Below are 10386 nucleotides of genomic sequence, written 5' to 3' on the forward strand. Positions count from 1 at the left end.
CAACCTAAGTGTTCATCAACAGATGTATGGATGAAGAAGATGTAGCATATATATTCAATGGAATACTACTCAGCCATAGAAAAGAACAAAATTTTGCCCTTTGCAGCAACATGGATGAACTTGGAGGGCATCATGCTAAATGAAATGTCAGACACAGAAAGGTAAATACTCTATGATATTGCTTATATGTGGAATCTAAAAAATACAACAAACTAGTAAATATAATATAAAAGAAGCAGACTCACAGATACAGAGAACAAATAGTGGTTACCAGTCATGGGGTAGGGGCAATATAAGGATAGGGGAATGGGAGATACAAATTATTGGGTGTAAGATAGGCTCAAGGATGTATTGTACAACACAGCGACTATAGCCAGTATTTTGTAGTAACTGTAAATGAAAGTAACCTTTAAAAATGGTATTTAAAAAGATTATTTATTCTAGTTCTGTGAAAAATGTCATGGGTATTTTGATAGGGGCTGCATTAAATCTGTAGATTGCTTTGAATAGTATGGCCACTTTTACCTTAGGGTGTTGACAGCCACAGAGCAAAGAGGAGGCTCCACCCCGCATCCAGCACATGCTCGGAATACCACAACACAAATTCCGCCCTCTATCAAGGGAATAATGGTCAGCACACTCTGAGGAAAGATGCAGCTGGCATCCATACCAAAACCAGCCTTCACACCAAAAATATTGGACTCACACACTCTACACAGGGGCACTCCCACATAAAAACACTCCTTCAAGACCACACTAGATAACCATTTTTCCTAAATTCATAGAGAAGGAGAAAGTTACGTAAAATGAAAATGCAGAGGAACTACTCTCAATTAAAAGGACAAGACAAATTCCCTGAAACAAGAAATGATTAAAGAGACCTCACCAGTCTACTAGACCCCAAGTTCAAAAAGGAGGTAATAAAAATGCTAAAGAAATTAAGAAAAATCATCGATAGAAATACAGATCACTGTAACAAGGACCTAGAAACTATAAAGGTGAACCAATCAAAATTACTCAATTCAATTGCTGAGATAAAAAACAATCTAGAAGCAATGAATAGCAGACTAAATGGTGAAAAGAATGAAAAAGTTATCTGGAAGATAAAATAATGGAAATCACCCAATCAGAATAGCAGCCAGAAAGACAAATTATAAAAAAAGAAAGCAACATACAATATCTATGGGATAATATAAAGTGTGCCAACCTACGAATAATAGCGGTTCCAGAAAGAGAAGAGAGAGAAAACAGGATCAAAAATGTATTTAAAGAAATTATGGCTGAAAACTTACTAACCTAAAGGATAAAACAGATATCCACAGATATTCATGTAGAGGAAACAACAGAGGGTCCCAACAAGATGAATCCAAGACATATCATAGTCAAAATGGCAAAATTTAAAGGTAAAGAAGGAGAGATTGTTCAAGATGGCAGAGTAGAAGGACGTGCTCTCACTCCCTCTTGTGAGAGCACCGGAGTCACAGCTAACTGCTGAACAGTCATCAACAGGAGGACACTGGAACTCACCAAAAAGATACCCCACAACCAAAGACAAAGGAGAAGCCACAATGACATGGTAGGAGGGGCGCAATCACAATAAAATCAAATCCCATAACTGCTGGTTGGGTGAGTCACAAACTGGAGAACACTTATACCACAGGAGTCCAGCCACTGGAGTGAAGGTTCTGAGCCCCACGTCAGGCTTCCCAGCCTGGGGGTGTGGCAACAGGAGTAGGAAATCCTAGAGAATCAGACTTTGAAGGCTAGCAGGATTTGATTGCAGGACTTTGACAGGACTGGGGGAAACAGAGACTCCACTCTTGGAGGGCACACACAAAGTAGTGTGTGCATCGGGACCTAGGGAAAGGAGCAGTGACCCCATAGGAGACTGAACCAGACCTACCTGCTAGTGTTGCAGGGTCTCCTGTGGATGCAGGGGGTGGCTGAGTCCCACCGTGAGGATGAGGACATGGGCAGGAGAAGTTCTGGGAAGTACTCCTTGGTGTGAGCCCTCCCAGAGTCCACCATTAGCCCCCCAAAGAGCCCTGGTAGGCTCCAGTGTTGGGTCACCTTGGGCCAAACAACCAACAGGGAGGGAACCCAGCCCCACCCAGCAAAAGACAAGCAGATTAAAGTTTTACTGAGCTCTGCCTGCCAAAGCAACAGCCAGCTCTACCCACCTCCAGTCCCTCCCATCAGGAAACTTGCACAAGCCTCTTAGAAAGCCTCATCCACCAGACAACAGAAGCAAGAAGAACTACAATCCTGCAGCCTATGGAAAAAAACCACATTCACAGAAAGATAGACAAGATGAAAAGGCAGAGGGCTATGTACCAGATGAAGGAACAAGATAAAACCCCAGAAAAACAACTAAATGAAGTGGAGATAGGCAACCTTCCAGAAAAAGAATTCAGAATAATGATAGTGAAGATGATCCAGGACATCGGAAAAAGAATGGAGGCAAAGATTGAGAAGATGCAAGAAATGTTTAACAAAGATCTAAAAGAATTAAAGAACAAACAAACAGAGAAGAAAAATACAATACCGGAAATGAAAAATACAATAGAAAGAATCAATAGCAGAATAACTGAGGCAGAAGAACCGATAAGTAACCTGGAAGATGGAATGGTGGAATTCACTGCTGTATAATAGAAAAAAGAAAAAAGAATGAAAAGAAATGAAGACAGCCTAAGGAACCTCTGGGACAACATTAAATGCAACAATATTTGCAACATAGGGATCCCAGAAGGAGAAGAGAGAGAGAAAGGACCCAAGAAAATATTTGATGAGATTATAGTCAAAAACTTCCCTGACATGGGAAAGGAAATAGCCACCAAAGTCCAGGAAATGCAGAGAGTCCCATACAGGATAAACCCAAGGAGAAACACACTGAGACACATAGTAATCAAATTGGCAAAAATTAAAGACAAAGAAAAATTATTGAAAGCAACAAGGGAAAAACGACAAATAACATACAAGGGAACTCCCATAAGGTTAACAGCTGATTTCTCAGCAGGAACACTACAAGCCACAAGGGAATGGCTTGATATATTTAAAGTGATGAAAGGGAAGAACCTACAACCAAGATTACTTTGCCTCGCAAGGATCTCATTCAGATTCGATGGAGAAATCAAAAGCTTTACAGACAAGCAAAAGCTAAGAGAATTCAGCACCACCAAACCAGCTCTACAGTAAATGCTAAAGGAACTTCTCCAAGTGGGAAACACAAGAGAAGAAAAGGACCTACAAAAACAAATCCATAACAATTAAGAAAATGGTCATAGGAACATACATATTGATAATTACCTTAAATATGAATGGATTAAATGCTCCAACCAAAAGACACAGACTAGTTGAATGGATACAAAAACAAGACCTGTATATATGCTGTCTACAAGAGACCCACTTCAGACCTAGGGACACATATAGACTGAAAGTGAGGGGATGGAAAAAGATATTCCATGCAAATGGAAATCAAAAGAAAGCTGGAGTAGCAATAATCATATGAGATAAAATAGACTTTAAAAACTATTACAAGAGACAAAGAAGGACACTACATAATGATCAGGGGATCAATCCAAGAAGAAGATAAAACAATTGTAAATATTTATGCACCCAACATAGGAGCACCTCAGTACATATGGCAACTGCTAACAGCTATAAAAGAGGAAATCGACAGTAACACAATAATACTGAGGGACTTTAACACCTCACTTACACCAATGGACAGATCATCCAAAATGAAAATGAATAAGGAAACACAAGCTTTAAATGACACAATAAATCAGATAGATTTAATTGATATTTGTAGGACATTCCATCCAGAAACAGCAGATTACACTTTCTTCTCAAGTGTGCACGGAACATTCTCCAGGATAGATCACATCTTGGGTCACAAATGAAGCCTCAGTAAATTTAAGAAAATTTAAATTATATCAAGCATCTTTTCTGACCACAACTCTATCAGATTACAAATCAATTACAGGGGAAAAAACTTAAAAAACACAGACACATGGAGGCTAAACAATACGTTACTAAATAACCAAGAGATCACTGAAGAAATCAAAGAGGTAATCAAAAAATACCTAGAGACAAATGACAATGAAAACACGACAATCCAAAACCTAGGGAATGCAGCAAAAGCAGTTCTAACAGGGAAGTTTGTAGCAATAGAAGCCTACCTCAAGAAACAAGAAAAATCTCAAATAAACAATCTAACCTTACACCTAAAGGAACTAGAGAAAGAACAAACAAAACCCAAAGTTAGAAGAAGGAAAGAAATCATAAAGATCAGAGCAGAAATAAATGAAATAGAAACAAAACAGTAGCAAAGTCAATAAAACTAAAAGCTGGTTCTTTGAGAAGATAAACAAAGTTGATAAACCATTAGCCAGACTCATCAAGAAAAAGAGGGAGAGGACTCAAATCAATAAAATTAGAAATGAAAAAGAAGTTACAACAGACACCACAGAAATACAGAACATCCTAAGAGACCACTACAAGCAACACTATGCCAATAAAATGGACAACCTGGAAGAAATGGACAAATTCTTAGGAGGGTATAACCTTCCAATACTGAACCAGGAAGAAATAGAAAATATGAACAGACCAATCACAAGTAATGAAATTGAAGCTGTGTTTAAAAATCTTCCAACAAACAAAAGTCCAGGACCAGATGGCTTCACAGGTGAATTCTATCAAACATTTAGAGAAGAGCTAACACCCATCCTTCTCAAACTCTTCCAAAAAATTGCATAGGAAGGAACACTCCCAAACTAATTCTACGAGGCCACCATCACCCTGATACCAAAACCAGACAAAGATACTGCAAAAAAAGAAAATTACAGGCCAATGTCACTGATGAATATAGATGCAGAAATCCTCAACAAAATACTAGCAAACAGAATCCAACAACACATTAAAAGGATCATACACCATGATCAGGTGGGATTTATCCCAGGAATGCAAGGATTCTTTAATATATGCAAATCAATCAATGTGATATACCATATTAACAAATTGAAGAATAAAAATCATATGATCATCTCAATAGATGCAGAAAAGTATTTCGACAAAATTTAACACCCATTTATGATAAAAAAAAAAAACTCTCCAGAAAGTGGGCATAGAGGGAACCTACCTCAACATAATAAAGGTCATATATGACAAACCCACAGCAAACATCATTCTCAATGGTGAAAACCTGAAAACATTTCCTCTAAGATCAGGAACAAGACAAGGTTGCCCACTCTCACCACTGTTATTCAACATAATTTTGGAAGCCCTAGCCACGGCAATCAGAGAAGAAAAAGAAATAAAAAGAGTACAAATTGGAAAAGAAGAAGTAAAACTATCACTGTTTGCAGAGGTCATGATACTATGCATAGAGAATCATAAAGATGCCACCAGAAAACTACCTGAGCTAATTAATGAATTTGGTAAAGTTGCAGGTTACAAAATTAATGCCCAGAAAGCTCTTGCATTCCTATACAATAAAGATGAAAAATCTGAAAGAGAAATTAAGAAAACACTCCCATTTACCATTGCAACATAAGAATAAAATGCCTAGGAATAAACCTACCTAGGGAGACAACAGACCTATATGCAGAAAAATATAAGACACTGATGAAAGAAATTAAAGACGATACCAACAGATGGAGAGATATACCATGTTCTTGGATTGGAAGAATCAACATTGTGAAAATGACTATACTACCCAAAGCAATCTACAGATTCAATGCAATCCCTATCAAATTACCAATGGCATTTTTTACGGAACTAGAACAAAAAATCTTAAAATTTGTATGGAGACAGTCTTGAGGGAAAAGGAGTCTTGAGGGAAATATCAAAAATTTCAAATATCAAAAGCAGTCTTGAGGGAAAAAATCAGAGCTGGAGGAATGAGACTCCCTGACTTCAGACTATAGTACAAAGCTACAGTAATCAAGACAATATGGTACTGGCACAAAAACAGAAATATAGATCAATGGAACAGGATAGAAAGCCCAGAGATAAACCCATGCACCTATGGTCAACTAATCTATGACAAAAGAGGCAAGGATATACAATGGAGAAAAGGCAGTCTCTTGAATAAGTCATGCTGGGGAAACTGGAAAGCTACATGTAAAAGAATGAAATTAGAACACTCCCTAACACCATACACAAAAATAAACTCCAAATGGATTAGAGATCTAAATGTAAGACTGGACACTATAAAACTCTTAGAGGAAAACCTAGGAAGAACACTGTTTGACATAAATCACAGAAAGATCTTTTTGATCCACCTCCTACAGTAATGGAAATAAAAACAAAAATAAACAAATGGGACGTAATGAAACTTAAAAGCTGTTGCAAAGCAAACGAAACTACAACCAAAACGAAAAGACAACCCTCAGAATGGGAGAAAATATTTGCAAACGAATCAATGGACAATGGATTAATCTCCAAAATATATAAACAGCTTATGCAGCTCAATATTACAAAAACAAACAATCCAATCCAAAGACGGACAGAAGACCTAAATAGACATTTCTCCAAAGAAGACATACAGATGGCCAAGAAGCACATGAAAAGGTGCTCAACATCACTAATTATTAGAGAAATTCAAATCAAAACTACAATGAGGGGCTTCCCTGGTGGCTCAGTGGTTAAGAATCTGCCTGCCAATGCAGGGAACACGGGTTCGAGCCCTGGTCTGGGAAGATCCCACATGCCACGGAGCAACTAAGCCCGTGAGCCACAACTACTGAGCCTGCATGTCTGGAGCCTGTGCTCCGCAACGGAAGAGGCCGCGACAGTGAGAGGCCCACGCACCGCGATGAGGAGTGGCCCCCGCTCGCCACAGCTGGAGAAAGCCCTCGCACAGAAACGAAGACCCAACACAGCCAAAAATAAAAAAAATAAAAAAAAAAATCTACAATGAGGTATCACCTCACACCAGTTAGAATGGGCATCATCAGAAAATCTACAAACAACAAATGCTGGAGAGGGTGTGGAGAAACGGGAACCCTCCTGCACCGATGGTGGGAATGTAAATTGATACAACACTATGGAGAACAGTATGGAGGTTCCTTAAAAAACTAAAAATAGAATTACCATATGATCCAGCAATCCCACTACTGGGCATATACCCAGAGAAAACCATAATTCAAAAAGACACATGCACCCCAATGCTCATTGCAGCACTATTCACAATAGCCAGGTCATGGAAGCAACCTAAATGCTAAATCGAGAGATGAATGGATAAAGAAGAAGTGGTACATATATACAATGGAATATTACTCAGCCATAAAAAGGAACGAAATTGGGTCATTTGTAGAGACGTGGATGAATCTAGAGACTGTCATACAGAGTGAAGTCAGAAAGAGAAAAACAAATATTGTATATTAACGCATATATGTGGATCCTAGAAAAATGGTACAGATGAACTGGTTTGCAGGACAGAAATTGAGACCCAGATGTAGAGAACAAATGTGTGGACACCAAGGAGGGAAAGTGGCGGGGGTTGTGATGAATTGGGAGATTGGGATTTACATGTATACACTGATGTGCATAAAATGGATAACTAATAAGAACCTGCTGTATAAAAAAATAAATAAAATTAAAAAATTAAAAAAAAATAGAGAATTCTAAAGACAGCAAGAGAATAACAAAGAGTCTATTACAAGGGAACCCCATAAGGTTATCAGCTGATTTCTCTGCAGAAACTTTGCAGGCCAGAAGGGAGAGGTATGATATATTTAAAGTCCTGAAAGGAAAAAATGTACAACCTAGGATATCCTACCCAGCAAAATTTTTATTTATTTATTTATTTATTTATTTATTTATTTATTTATTTATTTTTGGCTGCATTGGGTCTTCTTTTCCTGGGAGTGGGCTTTCTCTAGTTGTGGTTAGCAGGGGCTAGTCTTCGTTGGGTGCATGGGCTTTTCATTGCGGTGGCTTCTCTTTGCAGAGCATGTGCTCTAGGTGCACGGGCTTCAGTAGTTTTGGCACATGGGCTCAGTAGTTGTGGCATGTGGGCTCTATAGTGCAGGCTCAGTAGTTGTCATGCAGGGGCTTAGTTGCTCCATGGCATGTGGGATCTTCCCTGACCAGGGCTCGAACCCATGTCCCCTGCATTGGCAGGCGGATTCTTAACCACTGCACCACCAGAGAAGTCCAAGATTGTAATTTAGAATAGAAGCAGAGATAAAGAATTTCTCAGACAAGCAAAACCTAAAATAATTCCACAATATTAAACCTAACCTAAGAGAAATGTTGAAAGGTCTACCCTAATTGAAAAGAAGCGAGAATCTATAGGAATGGGAAAATTAGAAGTATATTAAAGGGTTGACGTTTACTTAAGGCAGTACATAGAGTAAAAAAACAATAAAAATTTGTAAATGCATTTATAACTGCAATGAACAGCAAAAGGATAAGCATGAAAATGTGAAATAGGACATCAAAATCACATAATGTGGGGGAGGGGAGTATAAAATGTAGATTTTTAAGAATGTATTTGAACTTGTACAACTATCAGTTTAAAGCAAATAGGTATAGTTATGGGTCAACATACTTGAAATCTAGGGTAACCACAAATCAAAAACATACAATAGATTCACAAAAACCAAAAAGAAAGGAACTCAAGCATACTACAGAAGAAAACCATCCAATCACAAAAATAAAAATAAAAATGAAGTAAAGAAGAACCACAAAAACAACTGGAAAACAAGGTTTAAAATGGCAATAAGTACACATCTATTAATAATTACATTATGTCAATGGACTATATGCTCTAATCAAAAGACGAAGAGTGGCAGATTGGATTAAAAAAAAACAAGATCAGTAAAACAGTAGAAACGATCAGTAAAACCAAAAGCTGTTTTTTTGAAATGATAAACAAAGTCAACAAACTTCCAGCCAGGCTCACCAGGAAGAAAAGAGAGAGGATCCAAATAAATAAAATAAGAAATGAAAAACATGAAATAACAACTGGTTCCTTAAGATTTTAAATACAAAATCGTTATTTATGAGCTAAGATAGTATTGCTTCTTCCTGTCCACCTTGGATGACTTTTTTCCCTTTTTTTTTGCCTAATTGCCTCAGCTAGAACCTCTGGTATAATGTAGAATAGAAGTGACAATAGTGGACATCCCTGATAAAGGACATTTCTTCCTTCTGATCTTAGGTGGGAAGAGTTCACCCTTTTACTGTAAGTATGATGTTAGCTGTAAAGTTTTCAGTGATGTGTCTTATCAGGTGGAAAATTTTCCTTCTATTCCTAGTTTGTTGAATATTAACATTTTATGATAGGTTATTGACTTTTATCAAATTCTTTCTCTGTGCCTATTGAGATAATCTTGTAATTTTTATCTTTCATTTTATTGATAATATATATAACATTGAATTTTAGATGTTAGATAGCCTTGAATTCCTGTCATAACTCCCACTTGGTCCTGTTGTTTAAATCTTTATTATGTGTTCTGGATTTCATTTGCTAGTAGTTTGTGTAGATTTTTAATCTATATTCCTAACAGATATTGGTCTGTATTTTTCTTTTCTTGTGAGATCTTTGTTTGACTTTGTTATCAGAGTAAGATTGTCCTCATGGAATAATTTGGGAAGTTTTAACTCTTCTATTTTTCGGAAAAGTTTGTGAAAGATTGATTGTAGTTTTTCAGAAACACTTATTGGACCAATTGGACCTGGGATTTTCTTTGCAAACGTTTTCTAAACTACTAATTCAATCTCTTTACTTGTTACAGGTCAGATTTTCTATTTCTTTATGAGTCAGTTTTGGTAGTTTCTATCTTTCTAGGAACATGGCATGCAGTACATAGTATTTCCTCTTCATATTCTTATTACTAGAGATATCCCTTCTTTTATTCCTATTTTAGTAGCTTGAATCTTCTGTTTTTCTCTGTAAGCTTTGATAAGAGTTTGAATAGGATTGGCCTTAATTCTTCTTTATATGTTTGGCATAATTCACCAGTGAAGCTATCTGCTTTTCTTCTTTGGAAGGTTTTTGATTACTGATTCAATCTCTTGTTATAGATCTAGTGAGATTTTCTATTTCTTCCTGTGTCAGTTTTGGTAATTTTTGTGTTTCTAGGAATTTGTCCATTTCATCTAACGATCTAATTTTTTGGTATGTTATTATTTGTAGTACTCTTTTACAATCTTTTAAATTTCTTTAAGGTTGTTAGTAATGTCTCCACTTTCATTTCTAACTTCAGTTATTTGAATCTTCCTTCTTTTTTTCCTATTCAGTCTAGGTAAACTTTTGTCAATTTTCTTGTTATTTCCAAAGAATCAACTTTTGATTTAATTGATTCTCTTTTGTTTTTCCATTTTATATTTCATTTATATATGTTATATAATCTTTATTATTTCCTTCTTCTATTG

Source organism: Balaenoptera physalus, assembly GCF_965194825.1.
Source record: "Balaenoptera physalus genome assembly, chromosome: 1".
Taxonomy (NCBI): domain Eukaryota; kingdom Metazoa; phylum Chordata; class Mammalia; order Artiodactyla; family Balaenopteridae; genus Balaenoptera; species Balaenoptera physalus.